The 8,736-nt window shown below is 40.2% G+C and overlaps 1 protein-coding gene across 1 annotated transcript in view; it reads left to right on the plus strand.

The window, feature by feature from the left end:
- Nucleotides 1–8,736, plus strand: part of LOC116217796 (feather keratin 4-like) — a 22,420-nt gene that overhangs the window by 1,228 nt on the left and 12,456 nt on the right. The window lies entirely within an intron of this gene.

Below are 8,736 nucleotides of genomic sequence, written 5' to 3' on the forward strand. Positions count from 1 at the left end.
CGTATGCTCAGTAATTGACGCTTCTAAGCTTGGCTATAAGGGAACTTAAGACAGGTAACTTGGACAAAGAAACTGTTTAACTCCTCTCCCCATCTCCTTTTCCTTAATCTATTTCTCTCTTTCTAATTTGCTCCTTTAAGCTTGTTCCCTTGCCTTCTTCCCAAAGCCCAAATCCTCCCCTTTCCCTGTGTCTCCCATCCCCACCCCCCCAAGCTAACTCTGCTCTGACACCTCCCTGCCCTTGGCAGTGCTTCCTGCAGACAAGCAGTAGCCTGTTCCCACAGCGTCTCCTCTCCTCCCACCCACAGCCTCCAGGGCTGCACCCACTCTATGTGCTGTATGGATGGGATGCAAGCTGGGGGATCTGGGTTTTCCACACTTCTGAATATCGAATTATCCGTTTATGAACCTACTTTATTTCTTCTATTATTTTCCATGTAAATTCCTGCTATTAACAGGCACTGTTCCATTAAGACACGGAAAAATTCAAGGCAGAGAATAAACGGGGGTTTTCAAATACAGATTTAATAAATAAAATGCGTTGCTTACAGCATTCATATTGTAGATGAGTGGTTGGTCAATTGTTTTATCAATGGAGAAGTGGTATACGGTGTCATAAAGTAGGTTGCCAGATATGCTTTCTAATGGATAAACAATTATATTGCAAAGCATGGAGTGTCTGAAGCTGCTTTCCCTGACTTCAGGAGCTCAGTGCTGCCTTGTACCAGAGGCTAGCAGAGGGAAGGAGCAAGCCAGTGAGCTCTCTAATCTAATTGCTTCTCTCAGCTGTAGCCAGGGGAACAGAAAACTATCCCTAAACACTTCATTCTGCAGAGGGTGGGGGCAGCGGGAAGGCATGCATAGCGTTTTATTCCTCAAATACCCTTAGGTCAGAACTCAGCTTTGACCTGAAAAAATTGTGTAATTTATCCTCTGTAAAGACATGAAAATGCCAGCAAAACCATGTGCTAATAGTTAGAAGTGAGAGCTTATTTTCAAAGTTATATGAAGTAATAGTATGTAATCATCAGCTGGTGTAGCTTGTTAGGACTCCAAGTAAACTAGTTAATAACAGATAGAAGTAGTGCTGCATCTCTATAGCGGAGCAAAGCTATTTCAAGCAATGAAGTTTTACTTCAGCGGCTGTCTACAGAATTCCACCCCCTCTACATCCCCACCAGCAACTGCCAAATCCCCTTGCATGGCAAATAAGCAAGAACGGAGCTAAAAAGACACTCTCTGCTCTTCTGTGAAGTTTTCCAAGAGAAGAGATTAAAATTCCTGCATCTCCTATCAAATTAGCAGCCCAGAGTCTCCAGAAACCCTTGATTTTATTTTACAGCCTTTATCCTGCAGAGAAAAAAAGAATCTATAGAAAGGTGTTTACTAATCCCACTGATAGCACATTCATGCAGGATTTAGTCCCAATTTTTAACAAGATTTACACTAAAATAACATCAAATTCATAGTTGTCAAATCAGACTTACTCAGTATACCGCAGAGAACAAACCAAGAGAAGTAGTGAGAAAAGCTGTGTGCGAAAAGAGCGTTTATATCCTTCCTCAGATTGCCTGGAGGATCTGAGCCACCCTTTGTGTAAAGCACCTTAATTACTTATGAAGCAAACTTTGTTGCATGTATTACTCCTGTAATTGTTTTGCTTGCTGTTTATGATTATCTGAAGCTGAGTTAAGTAATGACTCAAAATGCAGACTGTAAGCTGCCAGTTCCTTTAATCTTGAAGTTTCCTGGTTTTGCTCTGCTGATTTTGTTAGGAATTTAAAATGCATGGCTGCTTTTTGAGACTTATCTTTGCTAAAAACATGAGTGCACAGAGAGTTGGAGATGTCAGTATCACGGTGAGTCAATGCATGCAAGATCTCTTTCCTTGTTGGAAATACAGACTGACATAGACTCTTCCTCGCCTAGATAAATCTCTAGAGGCACAGGGCTTCCTTCTCATCTGATACAATGTTAATGGAGTTGATGGAAGTGCTCTTAACGAACTCAGAGGAAGTATCTGGTGCAAAAACTTGACAGCAAAACTACCTCTTAAATAAAGATGAAATCATCTTCAATTCTGAAGCCTAAAAGGAGGAGCTGATTAAACAAATGCTTTACATTTTTTATTCTGTGTGAGGTCAGAGAAGTCTAAACCCACTAAGATATCTTTACTATTAACATAAACTGATTTCCAAATATGATATACTGACATGTTCGTGAAGTACTTTGAATTCTTGTTTCCCAGTGTCCAGAATATTCCTGATAAGCTCTGCTGCCTGGGGGATGTTCAGGGTTGCCTCACTAAATAACAGTAATTCATGACGCAAACATCAAGACAGTGGATTTAATTTATCTAAGTGTGTTTGGTGTCTTTATGCACAAAGCCTCCCTCCAGAGGGAGGATGGAATGCAGTGAACTAATTTATTGGAGAATGGGTGTTCCCCACGAATCTATCACTGAAGTCCTCCTGCTGGTCTTCTGCCACCAGGGGGAGCCTTCCTGTGTTCAGGAGCCTCCCATCATGCACTGTTCCTCTGCTCACCTGGAGGCAGAGTTAAGGGGATTGGGGCAGCCTGGGGCTGCGTTTGGGCTGTGTCTGTGCCATGGCAGAAGTGGCCTCAGGTTTTCATGCTTTGCTCCCAGTGAGGTGGTACGAATATTGCACACACGGAGGAAACTCGCTATTCAACTGCAAATATAATCGTGTTGTTCTTGTCCATTTTTTTTTTACCAAGATCTTGTGGTTCTAATTTAACATAACTTCTGTCTAGAAGTCTGTTGCCCTCAGGAATTGCCATTTCAAAGCATGGCTTTTAGAACACATGCAGCAAGAATGGAATTCACCCCTGTAAAACGATTCTAGCTTAGGACAGTGGATTCTTGTTTCATCTCCATGGCACATCAGAAATCCCTGACATAGGCAGGAACTGAATCCTGGCTGTTGTGTTAAGATGCATTCCCTTAGCTATGAGAGAATGAATTCTTCTGAATTCCCTCCTATGCATTATTGCTGAATTAGATTTTTTCCCCACTCTAGTTTTTATATTGTACTCTGAAGTGACTAATAAAGGCAACAGAGCACAAAGAGTAAGGTAGGCTGCATATACCACAATATACAATGTTAATATTGTGAGCACCTATTAACTTTAAATCATTTTAGATAATTATACCCTTGTGCAAGGCAGGGACAGCATTAATAATGGCTCTTGTCTAGCTAAAATATGATCTCTATGGCCAAACCAGTTCTATTCAACTTCATAGTGCAGAAGACTTGTTTGTAAAGCTGAGTCAGGAATGCTTGCTAATGAAAGAATAATCAAAGGGAAATACTTAGGAATGGATGCTCTGCTGATGTAGATCTGCAACGTTCACTCTCTGAACTTCAAAGAACCTCTATATGCTTACCTCATCTGCAAATATATTGTATCAGCACAAATTCTGCCCATTAGGCAATTATAAATTAAAATGCAAGTCCAGATTTCGAAAAAAAAGTTAATCTCTTATGTATTTAACATGATTTCTTATACTAGAAGAAACTCTGCCTTTCTGGTTTTATACAAACTACAAGTGAAAGTTAAATAATTCAGAATCTGAGGCAGCACATCGCAGTCTAATTAGGACAGTACCAGAAGTGACCTTGATCATCTCCTTTAAGATGATACTCTTGCCTAACACTAGGCGTCACCTACAGCTATTGTCATTATACAGCAATTTGCATAGGCCACGTATTAATGTTTGTGAAACATTTGCAGTCCTCAGCATTCCCATGGCATTTAATTACACAGGGTGTTTCCAGAAACACCTCGTAAATCCTAATGTATGGCAAGAAGGCGTACAATTGAACAAAGCTGCACAGCTACTGGAAAAATTAAAATAAATCCATCAAGCTGGGTGTCAAACAGGGTTATGGAAGGCTTTCTTGGAGAATTATTCCAGTTCAACTGAGCAGACCCTTTACTGAAGGTCTTCCAATAACACCGGTGGATCAAAAAGGGGAACATTGTCTTGCTTGATGACCTCGTGGCATGTGCACTTGCTGGCCGGACTCTTGGTTTTCCAGGCTTGTCAGAACCAATGCTGTGGGGCTGGGGCTCCATGGCTGTTCCACATCTTTACCAGTTCACTTCTAGGTATTAACAGCCCAGCAGACAGTGTAGGAGAAGCACTGACTTGCACAAGCTCAAAATTTGTGTGAGAAATTTAGAGGAAGAAAGTGCTGAAAGAGCACAGGAGGGAAAGAGGATGAAGGGAGCAGACCCGATGAGAGGCACACAGCTCACCATATGATGACCAGAGCAGTACTGAAATATGTTGTAACACCAGGAAGTCTAAATGGTGGCTTGTTGGGTGTAGGAAAGCTCAAAAAAAAAAAAGTCACTTTAATGATGTAAAATGTGTTTGGAGTGTACCTAACGCTGCATGTTGTCCTTGGTCTTACCATGGGTTTTATGTTTTTTCCCTGCTAGCCCTGTGTTGTGTTTTTTTTTTTCTTCTGTTTGTTTGTATATAGAAACCAGAGCCATACAACCAAGTCTAAAATCCAGAGTTAACCCAGGGTTACTTAGCCTCTACAGCTCCCTCTAGCTGCCCAGTGTGACATTGCATAACTTGCCTCAGTTTCCCTTTGTCTTGAGTTTTCTTTAGCTTTCACACCTAAGCAGGAACACAGATGGTATCCAGCACATAAATAGCAAACTGCTTTTCTTCTGCCACATGTCATGTGCACAGCCTTATTCCTAGGTGTGCAATTATCTATTTTCAACACAAATATAAATATGGGTGCTGAAGTTGCTGGTTGGTTTCCTAGATTTGGATAAGGAGCTGGCCAGGTTAAGTTCTAGTGGTGTATATCTGATATTTATTACCTGTAATGTTAGAGTCAAAGTGAAGCTTGCATTGCACTGACTACAAAATAGCAGTGTCAGAGATGGTCCCTGAATGGGGCCATATCTGAGATCATCAGTCTGGCTTGCCAAAAGGTGTGGAAGAAGCTATTCTCACTGCTTATTTGTCACTACAGATGAGCAGCTCACAAATGTAGAAGGCTGAAACCTCCTTGGTGAGTGAGAGTTAGGGAGAAGTTGGAGTCAGGCCCTTGTGGAGGTGCATTGCACATGAATGAGGAGCAATAAACTGAAATGGAAGATGTTCACATTGACATAAGAAGACGGAAAAAAAAGAAAAAAAATCCTTCCTGTGAAGGAGTTGACCAAGAAACCTAAGAAAATCTTCAATCAGTTGATGATTAGATTAGATCCATTGGCTCACCATCTCTCTGCCATTTTGAATCATGTTGTCCCAGATGTGATGGGCAGATCTGAAGCATTTTCTTTAAAGCAGCTGTTTCTCAATGAAAGCGAAATGAATAGAGATCATAGGGAATTGGCTTTGGTGTATTAAAAAAAAAGGATATTTTTCAGTCCTATGGTATCACAGCTCACTGAAATGTGATTGTTTGCAGTACTGCAGTGTAGTACTTTCAGAAGTTATTGCAGAGCCTTCACAAAATTTTCTGAAAGTATTTGCTCTCTGCGTTCAGCAGGATATATTTAACAAGTGAATGTTTCCCTCAGGGTGATCCCACACATTCACCTCAGAATTTAAGAACAGTTTATGGCATGGAAACCTGAAGTCATTTAATCAGGATCAAACCACAGGAATGTAAACAAATTATACAGGAGAATGAAGAAGGTACTTTTAGCAATCTGTGGGCGTAGCAGCTTAATCCAGTGAGAGTCATTTCATGTCCTCCATGGAAGACTTCAGAGTTGAGATGGTTATGGGGTGAGAAATGCTGCCCAGTAATGGACCTCTGGTCCCAGTGTCCCCCATACTTGTCTGTGGGGGGCAGGGGGGAGCTTGGCTGCCAATGGAAGTCAAAGTACTCAAAGGTCAGGGATTGGAAATGACAGCTACATTAGCAAAGTGTCATAAATGAAATGCATGTTTTAACATGATGTTAGTATTTGATATTCAAGTGTTGTCTGATGTGATGTGGTTCCATCTGTTTTGTGGCCATGTTTTATGGAAAAATAAAAAACCCACCTAAAAATGAGTTTGAGATAATAATTTTGAAGTTTTGTCTATTAAAATAGACACAGGTAGATGCTATTGCTTAATGGTTCCTTTAGAGGGCAGCCCAGAAACTAGGGATAAGGATTGGAGAAGTTGATGAATTGAGGAAAAGAAGATGGCAAAATTATGTCTTCCTGCACATAGAAGTACTCTGAGATGGGACACAGGCAGAAGAAAAAGTTGGAGAGAATCAGGAACGTGGATTCTGTCTCATGGGAAGTCTTGACACAATGAATAAAATCATTTTGCACATTCAAAGTTTAAGATTGGATTTGTCTGATCCGGATAAGTAGTAAAGACAGTAGTAAAGATCTGGTTCTGGGACATCTAAGTTGAGTAAATGATATTGATTTTATAGTAGGTTCTTTGCCTATGTAAATAAACACAAAAGCACTCGAGAAGTACTTTGGAACTCTGTCCCTGAGGGCAACTGGTGGTTTCCCAGAGAATGATTTTGCCTCTGGGACCCTTTGAAAGGAGATGGGTTTATTGGACTGGACTGCTACAGGGCAGTGATATTCCAAACACATGAAAATTCTGTGCTTGTGCCCAATTTATACTGAGCATAATGCGTCCTGGGCTGGTGAAGGAGAGAGAGAGCAAGATTGGATGCTAATGTCTTGAGGTTTGTCCCATGCTCTTGAAAAAGCTTCAGTGTATGTGAGAGGAGAGTTAGTTAAAATGAAATGTGAGATCATTATTTTGCAGCTTTTCACCTGCAAAATGCTGCTTGCAGTCCTTGCATTCATTTCTAATGTGTGGATGTTACTCAACATCTGGATGTCAAAATGTGAGGGCAAATGCTGAGTTTCACAACTCTGCCTGTGTACAAACATAATTAATGTTTGTGAAATACTGGAGACTTCAGGAATATGTGCTATTACTGAAAAGATCGATCAGCAGTCGCTCTAATTGACGGAAGTTAAAGCTGCAGGTTTAATTAGCAGACTCCAAGAGCTTGAATGAATGAGTATGGGGAAGGCTGTTGGAAATTACATTGGGGGAAAATATGTCCACTTTAAAATCTTGTGAGGCAACAGCATTTGTCTCTGACTTCAGGGTGTGCATTTTTATGTCATTTTTCATGGATTTATGCCCACAGGCCTCAAGTCATCCCCTTATATCTGTCCTGTTTTCTTGAATATTTTGGAAGCATGGGAAGGGAGAAGGTGTTAATCCTTCCTACTCACACAGGGTAGCCAATTAAAGACAGAATAACACCCCTGCCTGGCCTCTTCAGCTCCCTAATGCTTAGGCTAATAGCTCATTAGTTCTAGCTGTTATTGAGTGTTGGCCAACTCCTGTTTGCTTTGCACCATTAAGTTGCACGTATCCAGGCTGCAGGCTTCTTTTGCGCAAGCTGTCCCAAAAAAGTGACCTGGAGAGAATGTCACAGTGCTGCTGCCACCTCCAAGTGCTCAGCTGAGGATTTTATTCTGTTTTCTTGGGAATAGACTTGAGAGCTGCCTGATAAACTCATTGTAGTACTCCAGTTAAGAATCAGAAAATCTGCATCTGTTGTACATGTATCTATGCTCCTGATAGCCTGCGAAGGATGGTGTAGGGCTGGGTAGGCTTTTGTGATCTTCTTTGATGCTGCTCACTGCACCGCTCTCATTGGAGATTGCAGAGCATCATTCTTCCATTCAAAAAAGCAGTTGGGATGGATGCTTTAAAAAATAGAAAATTCGATAAATATTGGGTGGTGATCAAGTTGATTCTGGTGTGGGAGTTGTGCCTCGGGCAGGTGACACCATCAGTGGTGGCAATCAGGAGGGTTCAAAAATAAAATGTAGAGAAGGTTAAAAAAAAAAAAGGAAAACTGAAAAGTGCATGCTGCATGATAATGTTTAATGCAAACAAGAAGCTGAGTATACATGTGCTACACGTGCAAAATGAGATGGATAGGATATAAGCAGAAGAATTCCAGGACTTCATGAGGGTCTACAATGAATCTCCAGTTACATGGCACTGCATAGGTTGTTCTTTTTTTCCCTTTAATCGTAAGCATTTTACAATTAAATCTGCTACTACAATTGATTAGATTTGTTGGGTTTTGTTTTGCTTTGCCCTGGTTTGCATCAAATGAGATATAAGCTCATATAAGTAGAGAAATAAGCTGTTAAATCATTACATTATGCATTATGATTCTAAGCAGAAATAAAGCGTAAAGACTTATAAATGCCTAAGAGCTGATTATTATTAATATTATTGATGGTAAATCCAGGTTCAGCAGAGTATACAAATGAATGTCAATTTCAGTTAAAAATTTCATTTTGGAACCCAAGATTTTCAGTTTGTATAATTTTAAGAAGTTATTTTACTTTTTTTTTTTTTTTTTGTCCTAGAGAAGTTGATAATAAACATCAGTGTTGGCATAAAAACTTGAATTTATTCAGAAATACAGGCTTATCAAATCAGGAAATTTATTTTTGAAAATCTTGTTTCTCGGAGAATTCTTTTTCATCTGAACTTTGAATAAGACCAATAACCAATTCTCAATTTCTTGTTTGGAAATTCTGGTCCTCGTGCAGGTTTAATGCCAGGAAGCCATTCCCTTATTGACTCCACTGGGAACTGTGGGAGTTCAGCACTTCTACAATCCGTCAACCATAAACTTAGTCGTGATCTGTCTTTTTTCAGTTCTGTTTTTTTTT

The sequence above is a fragment of the Meleagris gallopavo genome, unplaced genomic scaffold, assembly GCF_000146605.3.
Source record: "Meleagris gallopavo isolate NT-WF06-2002-E0010 breed Aviagen turkey brand Nicholas breeding stock unplaced genomic scaffold, Turkey_5.1 ChrUn_random_7180001955214, whole genome shotgun sequence".
Taxonomy (NCBI): domain Eukaryota; kingdom Metazoa; phylum Chordata; class Aves; order Galliformes; family Phasianidae; genus Meleagris; species Meleagris gallopavo.